Source organism: Equus caballus, chromosome X, assembly GCF_041296265.1.
Source record: "Equus caballus isolate H_3958 breed thoroughbred chromosome X, TB-T2T, whole genome shotgun sequence".
In the NCBI taxonomy this organism is placed as follows: Eukaryota; Metazoa; Chordata; class Mammalia; order Perissodactyla; family Equidae; genus Equus; species Equus caballus.
Window position 1 is genome coordinate 73,919,619 of NC_091715.1, and position 20,522 is coordinate 73,940,140.

Sequence of the window (20,522 nt, forward strand, 5' to 3'; positions counted from 1 at the left end):
AAATTTAATGAAAGTAGAACTTACACGTTGTCACTAGAAAGAAAAGTAAGTATGTGTAGTGATGAATATCTTGATTAACTCAGTGGGGGGAATCCTTTCACAATGTATACATATACTGAATCATCACATTGTACATTTAAATATCTTACAATTTTATTTGTCAATTGTGTCTCAATAAAGCTGAAAAAACTATCAATGACAACAGAACAGTGCACTAGAGGTTCTGGGAAGGGTAACTAAGCAAGCAAAAGAAAAAAAGTCATCCAGATTGGAAAGGAATAAGTACAGCTACTTCTTGTGGATGTCAAAATCTTGTATGTAGAAAATTCCAAGGAATAAAAAAGAAAACCTATTAGAGCTAATAAAATATTCAGCCCACTTGCAGATTACAGGATCTATGTGTAAAATTTAATTTTCTGTCTATACACTAGCAATGAAAAGCTCAAAAATAAAATTTAAAAAACAATTCAGAGAGCATCAAGAAGAAAATACTTAGAGGAAAATTTAGCAAAAGAATTGCAAGATTTGTACACCAAAAACTAAAATATATCATTGAAAGAAATTAAAGAAAACCTAAATAAATGGAAGCATATCTCATGGTCTTGAAGTAGAAAACTTAAACTTGTCAAGATGGCAATACAATTCTTTTTCAAAATCCTAGTCCGCTTTTTTTTTTTTTAATTGTTAAGCTTATCCTAAAATGAATAAGGAAAAGTCAGGGACCAAGAATATCTAACAAATCTTGAGAAAGCAAGATTGAAAGTCTCACACTTTCCAATTTCAAAACTTGGTACATAGCTAAAGTAGTAAAGACTATGTGGTGCTGGCATGAGGTTAGACATATAGATCAATGGAATAAAATTGAAAGTAGAAATAATCCTACACATTTATGGTGAACAGATTTTCAAAAAGTGTGACAAGACAATTAAATAGAGGAAAAAGTAGTCTTTTCAAAAAACGTGGTGGGACAACTGAATATCCACATACAAAAGAGCAAAGTTGAACCCACACCTTATGCCAAATAGAAAAAAATAACTAAAAATGGATGAGACACTTAAATGTAAGAGCTAAAATTATAGAACTTTTAGAAGAAATCATAGGAGCAAATCTGTTTGATCTTGTATTAGGCAATAGTTTCTTAAATATTACACTAAAAACACAAGAAACAAAAGAAACAGATAAACTGTGCTTCATCAAAATTAGAAACATTCATGCTTTGAAGGACAGTATCAAGAAAGAGAGAAGACAATCCAAAGAATGGGACAAAATAGTTGCAAATTGTATATATGACAAAGGATTAGTATCCCAAATATTTAAATAACTCCTACAAATCAACAATAAAACATTTAATAGCCTACTTAAAATGGGATTATTTGAATAGACATTTCTCCAAAGGAGATATACAAATGGCCGATAAGCATAAGAAAAATCCTCAATATCATTAGTTGTTTGGAAATGTAAATCAACCACAATGAGATAGTACTTAATATCCACTAAAATGGCTATAATAAAAAAGAGATAATAACAAGTGTCCACAAGGAGGTGAAGATGTTAGAACCCTCTTGTTTTACAAGTTGGGATGTAAGATGATGCAGCCACTTGGAAAACAATTTGACAGTTCCTCAAAAAGTTACCCATAGACTTACCATACAACCAAGGAATTCCACTCCTAGATTTGTACCAAAGAGAATTGAAAACATATCCCCATGCAAAAACTAGTATATGAATTTTCATTTCAACACTATTGATAGTAGTCAAAAAGTAGAAATAACTCAAATAGCCTTTAACTGATGAGTGAGTGGATAACCAAAATGTAGTATATCCATACAATGGAGTACTATTTGGCCAAAAAAGGGAATAAAATACTGATGCTTACTACAACATGGATGAACTTTGAAAACAGTATGCTTAGTGAAAGAAGCCAGACTGAAAATGTCACATTTTTTACATGTCCAATTGAGATGTCCAGAATAGGCAGATCCTTTGAGACATATATATAGTCTAGTATATATATTTATATATATGAGTATATAGATACAATATATATTAATATATATTAGTGTATAGATTATTATAGATATATAGACATAATATAGATTAGCAGTTTCTAGAGCCTGGAGGTATGAGGAAATGGGGAATGACTGCTAATGGACATGGAGTTTCTTTTTGGAGTAATGAAAATTTTCTGGAATTAGATAGTGGTTACAGTTGCACAGCTTTGGCTAAAACTAAAACTAAACTAAAAACCACTAAAAAGTAAATGTGAAAGTGTAGACTGTAGTGTTACTTACAAAGTAATTGATTTATTATCAGAGTCACTGAACTCTGTTTGGCCCTCCCTCATTCATTTCCTGCATAAAGATTTTGTGAAAATTTACTAAATCTCTGACAGTGTGCTAGACCTTGAGAATACTGAGTCTAGGTGAATTTGAGCATCCACACAAATCCCTCTACAGTAGATACTGCAAATTGACAGAGGGCCTCATTTACTAGGCTACTTTTTGGGTGATATGATGAGCAACAGATTCCCTGACTAAGATATCTACAGGAAGAATTAATATTTGAGTGGCCTTTTCAGACTACAGGTTCATCTAGCATTCAGAAAACAAGAACATCTTCCTGTAACTCTGTAAAAGCACTTGATTACATCAAAGAGTTTCCCTGGTTATTTTTGTTATATAAAATGAGTCCTCTTTCGTTTACAACTTTATGGTTCACAAAACGCTTTCTTAGATGTTTTCTCACATAAACCTCAAAAAAAAAAACCCCTATGTAGTCAGCATAATGGTGATTATTCCATTCACAGATGATGAAACTAGAGCCCTGAGAAGCTAAGAAGCTCACCTCAAGTTGTCGCTTTACTAGGAAGTAGCTTATATGGCACTAGAATCCAGGTTTTCTGATTCCAAAATCATCATTCTTTTCTCTATACCAGAAACTCCTTTTTCTCCTTGGACTTGATAAACTAGTAAAATGGCCACAAAAAAGTGAGGATTGATACAGGTTTGCCCATATTTTATTTTGTCAAGTTAAGAGGTTAAAAAGCACCAATAAACTATTTCCTACTAATGCTAAAAATTAAGACGATAAACAGAGAAGATAGGACAAGCCGTTAAGTTAAATACTTTTAACTTTATAAAACACTTGCCACATTGTCCTTCCTGATTTTTGTATTTTTCTCTGGATTGACAAAATCTTCCTCATGGGCAGTTACTAGCCAACTACATCTGGGAGACAGCTAGTTTCATGTTTGAGGAAGACTTGCTGTGTACTTCCTTGGTAGAATGACGAATGAAGCTCCTTTGTCTCCAGTGTTATCCTGAACTCAGGTAGCAATCATGTTCACGTCTTCTCCAATTCATTTACCCTGATTTGGCCAAGCATGATCACTCCTGTTTGCGGGTAAAAAGAATATTTTAAGTGAAGCAAACTTAATATACAAACTATCTCAGACAACTAAAAGAATAAATTGCTACAAGATCAGTCATAAAGTATGCTTCCAACTTCCTGGAGGGTTCACAATAATTGAGAATGTCTGAGACACATGTTTATCTTGTATGCTATACCGAAAACATGATTACTTCTGCTTTCCTCTCAACAGAATTTTGGGCCATTTTAGATTATGGTTGCATTTACAGGACATCAAGACATCTGTAAGAAACAAAAATACTCTATTTCATCATTCAGATTACTTGACTTCATGATTCTCAATATCTGGATGACTGCAAACATCTGGGTGATTGAAATTATCACAATCTATAAAATGTGCTTGTGTTTAACTACAATGATGAATGAACTCATGTGACGTTAATTTAAAGTTGAACTCAATAATTTTTAGATAAATGTTGGCTGGCTGCTGGGCTAAATGGATGGATGAATGAAAGGATGGATAGATAAGTTGCTGGATGAATGAATACTCTTTTAGTACAGGTTGAATAAATGCAATTTAATGTTTAAAACATTAATAATAATACCATGTTCAGATTCTATAATTCATATTATTTTATATTGTTTGAGTTTTACCCATAAAAACTATATTTATCCAGTTTTTAACAGTTTCCATGTAAATAAACTTGCCAGGTAGCGACACTTTAAGCACTGTATTAGTTTTCTATGCTTAGAGTAACAAATTACCACAAACTGGGTGGGTTAAAACAACAGAAATTTAGTCTTGCACAGTTCTGGAGTTCACAAGCCCAAAATCAGTGTTGGCAGGGCTGCCACACTTTCTCCAAAGGTTCTGGGGGAGAATCCATTCCAGGTCTCTGTCCTAGCTTCTGGTGGCTGCAGACAATTCTTGGCATTCCTTGGCTTCCTCCACATTACTCCAATCTCTGTCTCCATCTTCATATTGCCTCTTCCTCCGTGTGTCTGTATCTCATCTTCTTCTATCTTACAAGAAACTTGTCATTGGATTTAGGATTCATCCAGATAATTCAGTATGATCTCCTCATCTCAAAATCCTTAGCTTAATTACACGTGCAATCACTCATTTTCCAGATAAGGTAACATTCACAGGTTCTGGGAATTAAGAAATGGACATATCTTTTGGGGGGCCATTATTAAACTCACTACAAGTTGCAAAAGATTTTTAAACAGAGCTGTTTCTAAAGATTGTTGTGTGTCTGCCTTATTAAATAGAGGATATTTAACATAAGAGTGTTCTATAGTGGCTCAGGTCCTTTACTGTGTAGTCTAAAGATACAGTGAAACTTTTATGAGGTGTGCAGGGCTGTTAGCCCTATATGGAGTGCTTCTGGACTAACATTGCTTCTTTGCTTCTTGTGCTTGTTGTTTTGTGTCTTGTTTTTCAACGATTGGCACCTGAGCTAACAACTGTTGCCAATCTTCTCTTTTTTTTCCCCTGCCTTTTTTTTTCCCTCACCATATCCCCCCAGCACATAGTTGTATATTTCAGTTGTGGGTCCTTCTAGTCGTGGCATGTGAAACACTGCCTCAACATGGCCTAATGAGAAGTGCCATGTCCATGCCCTGGATCCGAACCCTGGGCCGCTGAAGCAGAACACGTGAACTTAACCACTCAGCCACGGGGCCAGCCCCGTTGTGTTTGTTTTTTAGAGTGTTTCTGTCCCTTCTCTTTTTGTCAGCTCTAATTTCTTGATCCTGTATTAGTATTTACTCTTCTTTCCCTATCTAACAATGCTTCTGATACTCTGTAATAACAATGCTTGCTAGAAATATTTGTAAAATAGGGGCCAATTGGCTTGGAATTATTTACATATTGTGAAACTAGGTAAAACAAAAAAATATACAAATTTTAACTAAGGCAAATATAGCATTTGGGTTCAACAAGATAATTAACACAAGTCAGATAGAAAGAGACTTGACATGATAAAAATTCATGTTTAAGACAGCTTTAATTGAATGCAATGTGGTTATCCAAAAGCTAGCAAAATCCTTTAATATATTAAGAAATATACATTTTACAGAATCTGTGAGGTGTGATTTTTGTTCTAAGCCACATTGGTCAGATGAGTTTTGGATGTCACATTTTAGGACAGACTTAAATAAATTCAAGTACCCAGAGAAGGTTATCAACATAGTGAGAGGCTGAAAAGCACAGCTAATGAAGACTATATGATGAAACTAATCATGATTATCCTGGAGAAGTGAGAACTTTTATGCTGGAGAAGGAGAGGGAAGAGTATACTTTCTGTCTTCTGATAGAAAAAAATGACTGTCATGTGTAAGAGTGGAGGAAGCTAATCTTTCAATGTAAGAGAAGGAAGAAACAGGACCAATAAGTGGAAGGTAGATGGAGGGAGATTTCCATTTATAATATAGAACTTAGGAGCAGTTTTTTAACAAATGGAGAGCCTGCTTATGAAAGTGGAAGTTTCCCATCACTGAAGAGGATTCAACTGAAATTGACTTTTACTTACTTTATGAAATAGAAATTATGCTGAAGAAAGTTTCTTGCTATGAAAAAAAAATACATCCATAAGGACTATTAGGTCTGTGAAGATTCTCCATTAATAGGTTAACCTATTACCAAGGTGAAATATGTATCTAAATGCCAGGGAGAGAGCTCTGAGGTTATGGCCATTGGCTTTCTAATCCTCCAATGCATATGTGTCTTTTTCTTTCTGTTTTTCTTTTCCTGTTCACTTGCTCCCCTTCCCTCCAGTCTATGCCTTAAATCACTAAGAACTTCCATTTGTAACCATCATGGGTAAAGAAGACACTAAGACTTGACATAGACATTATTCCCAGCCTAACTCACCTAGTTCTATTTCCCTATTAGCTATGTGATCATAGGTAATTTTAAAACCTTGTTTGGATTTTACTTTCCCCCATGTGTAAAATAATTTAAATAACACTTGCCCTTGCCCTCCTTTTTATTGAGACAGTGTGCATTGTGTGTGTACACGCATGTGCAAGAAAGACATCAAAATCGGCATTCAATGGCAAGGCATTATTGTGAGCTCACTTTCTTAGACATGAAAAAAGTTTTGGAAGTTGAAAAACTTTTTTTCGTGGGAATCCTTCCACAGGTGTATATATACGTGTAGTGGGGCTGAGAGAGTGGACTTACCATCCCTAACATTCTAGAAACTGTCTCCATTGGAAATAAAAGGCATTTTATCTTCCCTGGAACCAGAAATATTCTCCAGAGGCAAATGAAATATCATGCTGGGGTCTGGAAAACAAACATCCTCAGAAGCCTTGCCAATATGTCTTTGTAGCTGTTCAGGAACATGCTCAGTTTTTCTGTCCGGTAACTCCTGTGAATGAGAATAACGGCAGTGACTTTCAGAGACCTACTCCATGGACATGAGACAAGGACAGATTTGTTAAACAAAACCAAACAAAAAGTCCTACCATGGACCCTGAGCTTTCTGAAGAACCATAGAATACAATTACTGGCCCCCTCTGCTGGCGAGCTGCAAAGGGCTGAATAAGAAATGGTGGCAAGTGATGTCTAGCTCTGGAGTGTTGGCAGCAAAGCCTTAAGTAAGGCTCTGTGAGTAATCATGAGGGTGATAAGTAACATTTCTCAGGAGATTCGTGCAACTGAAGATCCACTTAAACATTGAAACATAACCCCACACACAGCTGGCTAATTCAGGCTTGGACAAAGGTTTATTAGAAACAAAGAAAAACAAAAAGCTGACAGCCTTCAAACCTCACCCCACAGACTGTAGAAAGCTATATTGGAGTTTAACCTCAGGGTCTTTGAAACTATCACCTAACTCTGCTGGTGAAGAAACGCTACAGAGAGAAGCTAAAATTGTATTCAAAGGCAACCAAGAAGGGTGCCACAAATTTTCTAATTCCTTTGAGATCCAACAGAAAAATGTGGAGCTTAACTAATCAAAGGACATGAAGAACAATCCGTCCCAGATTTCTCTCTGATAATATATCATGCCAAGAACAGAAAAATCTGTTATCAAAGTCCTGTATGCCCTAGGACAACTGAACTGATACTCTAAAAGCATCACTATTTCTGGCATCTAGTGAGTAAGTATGCATGAATCATTGAAGAAATGCCAGTGAAGGAGAGAACTAAGATTAATTTACCCAGAAATAGCTGGGAAATAAGCATTTGTCCTCTCACTTTCAGAATTAACTTCACTCTAGAAAAGGAGCCTTGAATATGGCATATAGTCACTTGCTAGGTTCTGTATTTTATAACTATCAGTAAACAATTATTATAACCCTTCAATTCATATGGCACTTCAGAGACTACCATGTTTGCTTAGAGTCAGTAAATTTTGGGATTTTTCTCAACACCCTTAGGTCATGATTGCCAATTTATAGATAAGTCCACTAAGGAGAAGCAAGGTTATTTGGTTTTCCCTGGATAGTAGTATAGACTTGATGATGATGATGATGGTGGTGGTGGTGGTGGAGGTGGATTATAATGTTTATTAAAGTCTTACTGTGTTTCTTTAGACCTGGCATAAGTATTATGTTATTAAATTCTCACATAGCCCTGTGAGATATAGGACTTATTACTATAAGCATTTCATAGATGAGAAAATTGAGGTAAAAAAAGGTTAAGCAGTTTTCCCCAGGTTAAACAATTGCTAAATTGAGGAGTTGGAATTAAGACCCCAGGAAGTCTGACTTGCACAAGCTATAGAGCCTTTTTAGATACCGCTAATAATTGGATGAACTAGAACTTGAGAACAAGTTCCTAACTACAATGCTAATGTTCTTTCCATTCTCTGTTATGACCCACCACAGAAGGCTCCTCACACCATCAAAGAAGTTGAGAGGCTACACTTACAAGGATGATGGTCAAAGGGGTTTTGTCTCTGTGGAAATAGGTAGGTAGCTGGAGCTTGCAGCCAGCAAAATTGCTTATAGCCCTGAGTACTCAGAACCACCCTTTTAAACCAAGGGAAATGTGGTAGCCCAGCAGCTGAGTCTGTTTGAAGGAAAATTTGAAGGTGGCCCTCCTAGCCTCAAATGCAATTTGACAAATGCAAAGAGTTATCATTTGCTAGAGGAGGCTGGAGTTAGCACATCCCCTTTACAAGGTGGTTTCTCTATGTCTCATCTCATAATCACTTGAACGGCTGTTTCCATAGACACCCACGCTTCAGTTTCCCAGCTTAACCACATTCAAACAAGAATGCAGGCCTTGGTTGCAGCAGCTGTGAACTGTTTTACCATGTGTCTAACAGGCATGGCTTATCTACTTTCCTCTATGTGTGCAATACAGACAAGGGGTTTCAAAAAACAGTAATAAAACATTATCTGAAAGACTCTTAGGAGTTTCAAAGCTAAAGAAACATATTTTGATCTAGACGAAAGAAGAAAAGATCAGAAAAGAAAGGAGAAGCAACTCTTTTCTGCTCTTGGCTTTTGGGGGTGGGGGTAGGGCAATAGTGGCTGGTGCTGGGCTGTTTCCCAAGTGCGAAATGAAAGCACACGCCTTTCTTTTCTGTCTGAACCATAGCTATGGGTCCCTGGGGACCCATAGAGGAAGGTGGTAGGGTGTGGAAATCTGTGTGGGCACTGAATGAAACCTAAAAAATAAGCTAATAATATTCACAGGCCCTTAGGCTGTGTTTAATTTTAAACTTGTACTAACAATGATCAAAGAAAGAAATTGAGTTAAATAATGTTTAAAAGCACTTGACTGCTGAGAATCTGGGAAGAGAACATTTTAGAAGTTTCTATAGAGCCAAAAAAGTATAAGAATCATGTTAAAAATTTATTCTTCTGAAAAAGATAAATAGTAAACTTGTCAATTGGCCTAGGGACTTCAGGTATAGACATGCTAAAAGAATGTGCATCCACACACACACACAAACACACATACATTTCCATATGGAGCTTTTGAGTACACCCAGAGCACAAAGCTTTCTGGCTTGTGCACATCCCAGTTGAACACAACATATATACAAACATGTCTCACACGAAGGAGTACTCTGAAGTTCAACGTAACAAGCCAGACAAATATTCTGGGCTTAGATGAAACCTGATCAAAAAGAGGGCATTGAGGAGGAATTCTGTGTCTTAAAACAGTGATAACAAACACTATTTCAACTCATACAATCATTTCACCGACCTTATGGTATAGATTCTATTAATACATTATACAGATGAGGAAACTGAGTAAATGACTTGCCAAAAGTCACACTGCTAAGAAGTCAAGCCAGAATTTGACCTTAGGCAGTATGGTACAAAGTGTGCTCTTAACCATTGTTGTTAGCAAGTGGAAATAAGTGCTCTGACTCCAGCAGGAAAAAGTGGGTGCTGACCCACCCCTACTCTTTTCCTTTTCCAAGATCTTTTAGTGAGTTGCTGCGTCAGTGAGTGAGTGGGTGGGAATTTAAGTGGTAGAGATATTTTAGATGGGGAGGGATGTGTGGCTTGAAAAGTAATTGGTAATGAACTCAGCGGAGATTCTTCCTCTTCTTAGCCTCTTACTGTTAAAAGAGCACAGGATCCAGATCTTGCCTTAGATAGCATTTCCTTAAAAAGAGAAAATACACGTTCAAGATGATTTTTGGACGATAATATTTCAACCGAACTTTCAAGGTTCTTTTTCCCTTGGCCATTATTTCCTGGTTCATGAAGAGGACTTGGTCATCCAGCACCTTCTGTTGTAATTTGCTGGAACTGGGTTTTTACTGTAATATTTCTATACATGAGGGACCTGGTTGGTGCATTATCATTTGGTGTAGAGAGGTTAAAGCACTCTTTATGCAACCCATGTATTTCTTGTTCTTCTGTGCTCAAGGAAGCTTTTCCCAGCTAGTTGAATCTCTACAAATGGACATATTTTTCCACTTGTAAGGCTTTTGACAAGCAAAAATTTGTCACCTTTCTTCAGACTCTTCTTCCAGATAGATTTAATCTCACTGAGTAGACTCTGGGCCATTGGAAATGTGTGAACTAAGCACACCAATGTTTTCCTTTGAATACCCACCCATACAAATACAGTAGAATCATAGATCAAACAAAGAAACTACAAGACTCTAAAGAAAGGAAATTCTGGTAGCCCTCTCACTCATGTTAATTAAAGAAACTATGCACAAAGTAGTTAGATTAAGTTGGCTTTGTCTAAGGGCCAAATATGTTATTATTATTAATTCCTTGTTTATGTTGTTTTACCGTAAGGAGTAGAGATAACCGAAAAACTATTGAGGTGTTGCTTGTTTTTATATATTCATGGGATTTGAACTGACGCCTAAGAGAGGAGGAAGGAGGGATAATTTTAAAGGCAGTATGATCTAACTGTTGGTTAAACATAAGAGCTCAATAATAGGCACATCCAAGTCAATAGAGTCCAGCCATGGCTTCAGTAGAGGGGGCAAGGCACATCTTTGGTACTAAGACAAAGTCCCCGCATCATTTGTTCTGGGTGCAGTCCTGGGCCTGCTTATAGGTGTTGAGGACTAGTATGTGAGCTATGATTCCGGTTAAGCAGATTTAAGAGCCTGGAAGTTACTAAGGAGATGTGCCTTCAGGATCAATAATACATGAAAGTGGATACAAGAGTACTTATTGAGCAATCTCAATTTCCTAGATAAAATGTGTAGAATATTTCCTGCAAAAAATAGTGACTGCATGAGATCCTTGAATGGCAAAGTAATGTAATAAGGGTGGGGTTATCTAAGCAACAATGTGAAGGTTATTTTAATTCTAATACCATCATTTAAAATATATCACCAACTCTGTAGACATGAAGCAGAGTTATTGCAAATATTAAAATTTAGGACCAGTGGCTTACCGATGGTTGGAAGTTTGAAAATTAAGTGAAATTATTGAGGTGTTGAGTAGCAAATGAATTTCAATGAACAGGTGCCAATAAATTGCATTTGAGGATTGCTAATGATGTGAAACATATACTTTTCTAATGAAGAAAAGCCATGGAATCTCTGGAGCTCAACTTATAAACTCAGGCTAAGCTGAAGTTAGCCTCTTTCTGAATGTGTCACATTTTTGGACACTACCCACTGCTGCTGCTGAAATATGACATGATCAACTGCTCAAGCCATGGCGATGTTTTGCTCCAGGTTGGGGGATTCCATGTATTCATATTTCAGCCACACTTCGGAAAAGAATGGGAACTAGCAGACATTGAGAAACTGTGCTTCAACTCGGGGATTAAGCCTGAAAAAGAAGTCATGGAAATACAAGGAGGAGAAAGGGGAAGGTGTGAGATAGGAGGGGAAATTGAGACCTTGCCAACAGTGTTAGTCAGACTTTCCCTGGTTCCTCATATGAACAGGCTGCTATTTTGAGATCTCCTTCACTGAGCACTGCAGAGAGAAGATGCTATGAAAATATTATAAAAAAATAAAAAGACATATGCTGTATATGTATAAGACGTGCAAAGTCATGGATTTACAAAGCAATTTAAAATATTGGAGCCCAGTAGTAAAAGACTATTTCTGTCTCTGGACTACTCATTAGTCACTTCAGCACTTATCTATTTCTTTCCCTGGGCCACATGTTTTTACTGAAACCTGTAAACAGAGGCAAAAAGAGGGTATTTAAGGGGTAACAAAAATAACTTGAATATTCACAAAGTTAAAATAAATGGTACCATGAGAACTATGAAAAGATTTTTCCCAGAATCAGGGAGCAGTGTGGGTGGTGCTACATTGTCTTAGTGGAAAATGAAGGCAGGAATACTGGGATTTGTAGTGCCACCCCACCCTAAGGCACCAATGAGCTCTCTTGTCTTTTCCCCTATGTTATAAACAAATGCAAAAGTATACCCTTAGGTGTTTTTGTTTACTAACTCAAAGATAGACAAATATAAGCTACATTAACCCCATTGTCTCAACCAACTACTGTTCTGATTTTTAAGTAAAAAGTCTTTATATATCATTAAACACAGTGGAATTCTTTTTCACCAAAGTTACCATTCTCTCTTTATACTTTTTTTACACTCAAATGTTTCCCATAAATGACCTTTCTCCACTGCATTCATATCCTTATCTCCCAATCCTCTAAAACCTGGATTCCTTATTTTCTGATGAAAATACTCTCTTGAAGGTCACCAGTGACTTTTCAATCAATATATGAAGTGATATTTTCTCAAGTCCCCATTGTCCTTGACCTTCTTAAAGTATTTGACACTGTTCACCATCACTTTTTGAAACTTTGTTCCCTTAGTTTTCTTAACCCAATAGTTATCTTGTTTTCCTTTCTGCCTCCATGCCTATTTCGTTTTGTTTTCCTTTTGGTTCAGCTCACTTCCTGCCCAATCCTTAAACATTGTTCTTCCTCAGGTTACAATCCAAGTCCCATTGCTCTTCTGCTCATGTTGCACACTCACACTGGGCAAGCGTATCTACTTTTATGATTTTAGCTACTACCTCTATACTACTGCTTCCTAAATCTCTATTTCTGACCTTGTCTTCTCTCTCCTTTGGTTCCAATGGTATTCTGAAATCTATCTTAATCAGAGACAGAAAGACAGCTAAAAATATGCTGTTTTTGCCTCTGCTGCCTTTATCAATGTTTAGAGGGAATTTATTGCTATGTTAAATGTTATTTGAAAGTGAAAATCAGAGGTTTAGTCACTTGAAGACAAAAGAAAAACTGTATGTAACGATCTATTCAGTTGTATTCTCAGACTGGGTAGGTCAAAGGTTATGATTATATAAACAAATCTCAAATGGCTTCCTTCAACCAGTTTACACCAGGGCCGCAGAGCAGCTTCCTCCAGGGATGCTCAACTCTTAAGGTAGCTTAGGAGTATGGGACTGTGTGTGCCTTCCAAGAGATATCTGGATACTGAAGGGAGAGCTTAGGACCCCCACCTTTACTTTTGCGTCATTGTCAAAAACCCTTTATCACTGCTACTTCTAGAAGCAACCTAGTCTAGACAGAACCTAGCATCTAATAAAAGGCAGAAATATTTTGGTTTTATAATTATGCTGCCTAATCTACCACTAATGTACAATGTGAATCAGAAGTGCCTCCCCTATATTTTTTAATTTCCTCTCCCCTAAAGTGGCGACAATAATGTCTGCTCTGCCTACCTTTCTAGGTTGTCTGAGACTCAAGAAGTTAATGGAAGTGTAGGCGCTATTCACATAAAACATAACTTCATTAATCTCTATTGTCCAGAGAGATAGCAAAAACACAAAGCTTGATAAATGTTGATGTAAGACGAAAAATCACAGCTTCCTGGACAAAGTGTTGCAGGGTTCTATTCACCGTAATGAAGCAAAAGGTAACTGGGCTTGAATGAACCCAGAGGGGCTCTGTTACACTTAATCCTGATATGTTGCTTCCTTTGAAGAATATTTAAATTGCTTTTGCATGGTGACCATAACAGATCTTTTATTTGGGAATTTAGCCTGTTCTTTTGGTTTTATTCTGAGTTGCAAATGCTCAAATAGCTCCTTTGCCATTCATGATGAACATGTCCCACAATAGTGGAGAACCTATACCTCAGCTTGTGAAACAACCATGCAGCCCGAACGTCTATGCTTACCTTCAGGTGCAGAAGGCATTTTTCAAGCACGTTTATGGTGAAATATGAATTCATGACTTATCTCCCTCTCTGTTCTGACACCTTTTGAAAGAGCGTATGTGTTTACAGACCTGTCATAGTAATTTCCAACAAGAGCAACGTCAACATGTGGTAAGAGAGCCTTTCATCTAGTAGTTGAGTTTCTCTTGCTGAAGATGACCTAGGCAGTGTTGATGCTTTTGGAACAAATGAGCAACCAACACTCAGTCCTAAAACATATGGCACTGAGTGTAGGGAGGAGAATAAAGAAGTAGAGAGAAAATAATTTCAGAATTCAATTCTCATTTTCATGACCGTTGATGAAATCACAAAATCTAAGGGCTGACAGCAACCTTGAAGTTATCTGGTCCTGTGTTTCCCAAATTTCAATCATTCTTGTACTTTCTGCATGGTTTTTCAATACCTGCTTATCATCACTTAATATGTATAATAGCATGTGCATCTTTCTTTAATCTATTTAAATTTAATTTTATTTAAAGTTATTTAACTTCCTTAAAGGAAATATTATATTACTATATGTTTGGAAAATAAGTTACATTTGAAATAAAGATACGGTTATGGAAAAAAATACTAATTATATTATAAATAATAATTAATTGGTTAGTTATTAAAATAAAATATTTGTTCATAAATTTGTCAGAATTATCTTGTATGCCATTTGTGGCAAATGGGTTCCGTTCTACATCTGCTTTGTAGAAAAGAACTTCTCTTTCCAAGAAAGGCTGGCTCTCATCTGAGGTAACACAGCAAGGCCATGGCACAAATGAGACTGATCTGGTTACAAGAATGTTTCACTATCTGAGAAAGATAACTTCTTTTCCGTATACACCATGGAGACAAGTCCCACATTAAATGGCCGTTTAAAAGAAGAACTATTACTTGAAGCTTAATAAGTTGTCACATAACTTTTCCTTTCTAAGTTTACTGGCATATTTAGACCTGCACCCCCAATTATGAGAGGTGCTGATGTAACAGTCAAAGAGTTAAAGATAAGAACTAAAATACAGGACAAGACATCACCAGAGTTGGACGAGGGTAAAAATCTTGATATAAATGGATTCAGATTTGCAAAGCCTCAACCGCTGCAGACAGAAGGGAAAGTTAAACACTGATCACATCTCCTAACAGCTGCATAAATCTCAAGGGCTTGTGAAAGAGACAGCAAAGCAGCCAACTAGGACAGGAACACCAGGTTTAACTGGAAATCTTAGTGACTGGGGAGGAGTTTGGAGTATAGAGAAAAGAAGAGCTAGTGTCCAGAGATTTCTCCAAATGATCCACTTCTAGGATGCGTTTTCCTGGATTTAGTAAACAGCCCAATTCCTTATACTTCTCTCCATTTTTATCTCCAAATATAGGCACTGAGAATTGGTGCTCAGTATAATGCTTCACAACCAAGTATAATTTTCATTTAGCATCAACATGGTTAGAATAGTAGCAAGAGTCTCCAACTAAAATTAATATTAATTTATTAACTTAATTAGCTTTATTAGTTGCTATTAGCTATAAATGAACATTAGTCAAAACCTAGCCAATTTGCAGTAAATGACTTTAACTAGAAATGCAGAATTACAAATAGCCTGGAGGACCATTTAGTATAACCATCTTAAATAATCAAATGAGGGAACTAAGGCCCAGAGAGGAATGGAAATTGCCTACAGTAACATAGCAAGTTAAGATCAGAATTTAGTTAAGTTAAGATGAAGTTAGAATTCAGGCGTCCGGACTGCCAGTATAATCCTATTTCTAATACTACATTCTATTTGGACATCAGCTTCCTATTCTCTTTCTCTCACTTTCCACTCCCATCTTTGCTTTAGAATGCTTCTGCTCTTGCAAGTATGGGGTATTTTTTCAGTGAATATCGTCTCTTTTAAAACCAAAATTACAGTGTTCTGTTTAAGAAGTTAAGCTGAGTTTTTATGCAAAATAAAACTCAATTCCTAAGTTCATCAAACTCATTTCGCTTTTGCCCAGCCAAAACTTCATATTTTGGCCCTATTCTCTCATTCCAATTCGAATCTAAACCAGGCTCCCAAATGGGTAATTCGACTCTAACCCAGATGTGACATCTGTGTCGTTTTTGTGCACCTGGCTTCATTTATCTTTGTAATTTTCAATGTGTTTACACTGCTTGCACAAGCTAGGTTTTCTAAAGGCCCCTGTTCCCCGTGACCTTTACTTCTCCATATCTAGATTTTTTTTTCTTAAAATGTTTTCAAAATGTCAATTGTTTGCCCACAAACTTCCTTCAAGGAGAGAGAGCAAGCCTTTATAGGAAGAACTATTGTTTGCAAATGCTCAGTGCACTATTGAGCTAGCACCTTTGTTGGCAAACTGCTCCTATGCCCCAAGAAGCACACATAAAAATTTACAAAATATGAAAGTTGAAACAAAAGTTCATCGTAAAGTGAGAGAAACTCAGCTCCTTGTAAAGAAAAAAAGGACCAGTGTGTTTGAATGTTAGTAGATTTAGGTCAAATTACCTATTTTTCTTAGTAGATCAAAGGTGAGAAGTACATTGCATTTCATGAAGAGGAAGTCATTCTTGGTAACTTTTCTCCCCAGTTGTCTTCTGGAGCACAAAAATCACAGAAAAATAGTTTCAAAAATGATTTGGACATTATGATCCTCTCTCACCTCTAAATTTTACTCTTTAATTGTTTTTTGCTTGCTAGCCTATTTATTTAATTTATTAAATAACTAAAGGGTTTTGCTTATTTATTAGTTTCTTTGTTTATTTATTTCAGAGGGGCCTCTGTCTATTAAGTTAGCTTTTTGCTACATAAGCTTTTCGTTGTCATATGTGCTATGAAACCAGAAAGCACACATGGTCCTTGTTTGCAGGTATTTAAAAGGTATATTCTATTCTGAGAAAATACAGTATTTTTATATGTAGCCAGAGTCTCATTTTCTCTCTCTTTGATGCATTTCACTGGTAGACGACTGGTTCTGCTCCCCTGCTGCTGATCCATGGGCATTCTGTATCTGTGTATCTATATATTGAGCGGGTGATGATAGAGGCATTGCTTTTTTGATTGATTTGCTCTCCTTGAAAAATGAAGTTTTAATGCACAGATTATCAAGTTATTTTAGAAATACTCTTTCAAATCAATTGTTGCAGAATAAGATTATATTGAGAAGTATTCTGCTCCCCTTTTCCTCACATTCACAAACAAACATATCCTACCATAGACTTGTTGGTTTTGCTGGATAAAATTAAAGAAGTCAATAGATATAATATAGTGCAAATAATGAAATTGTGGTCTCCACAATTAGGAACTTAATCATATTTCTCTTAAAAGAAAAAGCCCCCATTTCAGCATATGTAATGTACAGTATCATAAATAGGCATACTCTCTTTAGCAGGTAGCTATTTATAAAACTTTTATTGGTATTAAGACATCATTTATAAGAAATTCTTGATCATGGTCATGATCATGGATCATTACAATCTATAGATTGTACATAAAGGTTTAATTTCCTGTTACATAGCCTTACCCCAACACGTTACTTTTAAAAATATTCTTTATTATAGAAATATTCAAACATAAAAAGAATTGTGTGATGAACCATAATATACTCATAACCCAGCTTTAATAATTAAGAACATGTTGCCAATCTTATTGTATTTATCTGCCTTCTCTCACAATTTCTACTGAGGAATTTTAAAGCAAACCCCAGAGGTAATGGCATTTCATCCATAAATGCTTTAGTAACTAATGCATCTAACTAATTTTTTTTTACATTATAACCATACACATAACTTTTTTACTGGACTTGCTAGCTTGCTGCATTAGAGAGAGCCCCACAGAAGACTAGGAATCCTGGAATCCTATCCAAACTCTGTCAGCATCCAATTGTGTGATTGACTCCTTAGGACCTCAACTTCTCTTTCTGTCAAATAAGAGAGTTAGATATGATCTCTAGGATGCCATTAATCTCTGAGATTCCTGTTTTAAATAGAAAAAATGATTAACTTTGAGAACCTATCTTTCGTTATTTCTCCATTAGGCGGGCATAGAGAAAGGAAGATTAGAATTTAGTATCTTTAAATCTAACTGCATTGAGAATTGAAGTTTGAGGTAGAAGCTTTTAAAAATCAGCGAAATAAGTTTCAAGCATGATTATTTCTATCTTCTGAGGAAACGTTTCCTGTAACTGCCTACACAGGAACACCCAATAATTATTTGAAAACAATAATAGTGTGGTTTTATCATTCTAACTACCTTCCTCCTTAACGGGCTAGCACAGGCTTGACGGAATGGCTCCTAAAGCCTGTGGCGCCCTCTTCTGACTTCTCATCCTGTTTCTAAACTGCCCTTGGGCTTTAGACTTTCTCCTTACCTTATCTGTTACACTTTAGTCTTGAAGTATGCAAAAATTCAGATCTGACTGGTGGAAGACACAGGTCCTATGAAAGAAACCAGGCTGCAGCTCAATGGTGAATACTTTACATATTCTTCTAGGGCTCCATTTTGAAATTTGGAAATTGTTCAAGAGGAAAAAAGGTAACTTTGAAATTTGGAATGTGATAGAAGTCTCATTCAAGCAACAAGCCTATATAATAAAATCTTATGAAAAGAACAAGAATTTTCTGCTAAAACATCTAAATGAGTTACAAAAAATAATTACTGCATTAACATTCAAACTTCATGCCATTAACTGTATGCTTTATAGCAGAGAAGCAAGATGGACTGCTCTGCAAGAATAATACTCTGCACTTTAAAATTGCTCTATGATTCTCTATTCAGAGATAGATATTCTCTTTGAAAGCTTCTAATGTTTTATCTCACTCCTCCTTATTATCAACTCATGATAGTTTCCTTCCCTGTCCCTCACAAATATCACTCAAGGGGGCTGACGAAGAAAATGTCCTCTTCTCTCCTTGACATTCATCTAAGCAACTGTCATCTGCATTATTTTCAGGTCCATCCCAAATCTCATCTGCTCAATGAAAGCTTTCTTGAATGTTCTACTTCGCATGATCCTTTCTTTCTTCTAAATTCCTATATCTGGAATCAAACTGTTGAAAACTCCATTATACTATGAGACTGATTCCACAAACTATGGTTCTGACAGAAATAAAAAATCTCACTATAATAGTCACTTTATATTCTCTGTTTTCTGATGTTTAGCATGCTTGAATTCTAATTTGTCCTCCCATTTAGAGTTTCAGCTTTAGAAATACAGGACCATACTGACCTTTTTGAAAGTTTCTCATAGGACTGGGTTCATCGAATATGATCCCTAAAGTCCCAAGTTCTCTTGATGTTGGGTCATCTTGTGGTGAAATCTAGATCAGATTAGGAACTGAAACTTCCCAGTTAAGAGCATGCAACAAAGAACATTCAACTAGCCAAAGTAACTGGCATCCTGACCACCTCTATTAGATAGGTACCATTTCCATGCCTCGGCAGTCTTTTGCTGGCTGGTCATAAAATTCTCAATAAAACAACTAGTACTTTCGGCCACACATATCAGAACTTTCCATAAAAGCAAGCATTGAATTCAGTATAGACGGAGTAGTGTTCTATTTATTGAAAGTTGTTTGTATTTGCTGAAAGAGCCACCTCCTGGTTGGATTTTGCACTGGAGCCAACAGAATCTCTCACCAATTTGCTTGGCAAGATAACTGAGATTCCCAGGATAGCTTCAAATAGAGAGTGCAAAGCAGAAAATTAAAAATTAATGCTAAAATATTAATTTACAATGAGTCTAATGTGGGATGAAACCAGGTAGGTGCTATGTATTTGCCCTATTTGTGGCAAATTTACCTTTGGTATCTTGGCTATGATCTTGCCTCTTGCTGTTAAAATCGTAAAAAAGTGTTCAGAGATACTGCACTTCTATGCAATTTAGAGACTATGACAACAGGTAGAAAGGATATTTCGCCGTTTGGGAAGGGATAAATATGAGCAAAATTTATTTTAAATTGATCACTGATGCCTATGAAAAAGCAGGTGTTTGTATGATTGGCATTCATATGTAGAGCATGAGGCCCAGGTGATCTGTTTTGAAAGTATTCCTTCCCCTCCCTAAAACTGTTCTTTTGTTTAGCCTACCCATGGGGCAGTACTGCCTCAGTGCCATGCGTTTACCTTCTTCCAGCTCTGTGACACGCTTTTTGAGAAATGCAAATGGTCCTTACCAAGTTCAGAGCTCAGGCCTCACTCACAGCTCATTCTCTACCTTCTTTTGCAGGGTTTCTCAGGTGTAACAGAAAAAAGAAACTGATAAAGAATGCAAGATGTGCATTTCCCTAGTAATTAGTGATATTGCACATCTTTTCATGTGTCTGTTGGTCATCTGTATATCTTCTTTGGAAAAATGTCTTTTCAGATCCTCTGTTTTTTTTGTTGTTGAGTTATAAGAGTTCATTATATATTGGGTTTATAATTTGCAAATATTTTCTCCCAACTGGTGGATTTTCTTTTCATTTTGTTGATGATTTCCTTTGCCTGGCAGAAACTTTTTAGTCTGATGTAGTCCCATTTGTTTTTTATTTTGTTTCCCTTGCCTGAGTAGACACGATGCATTCTATACA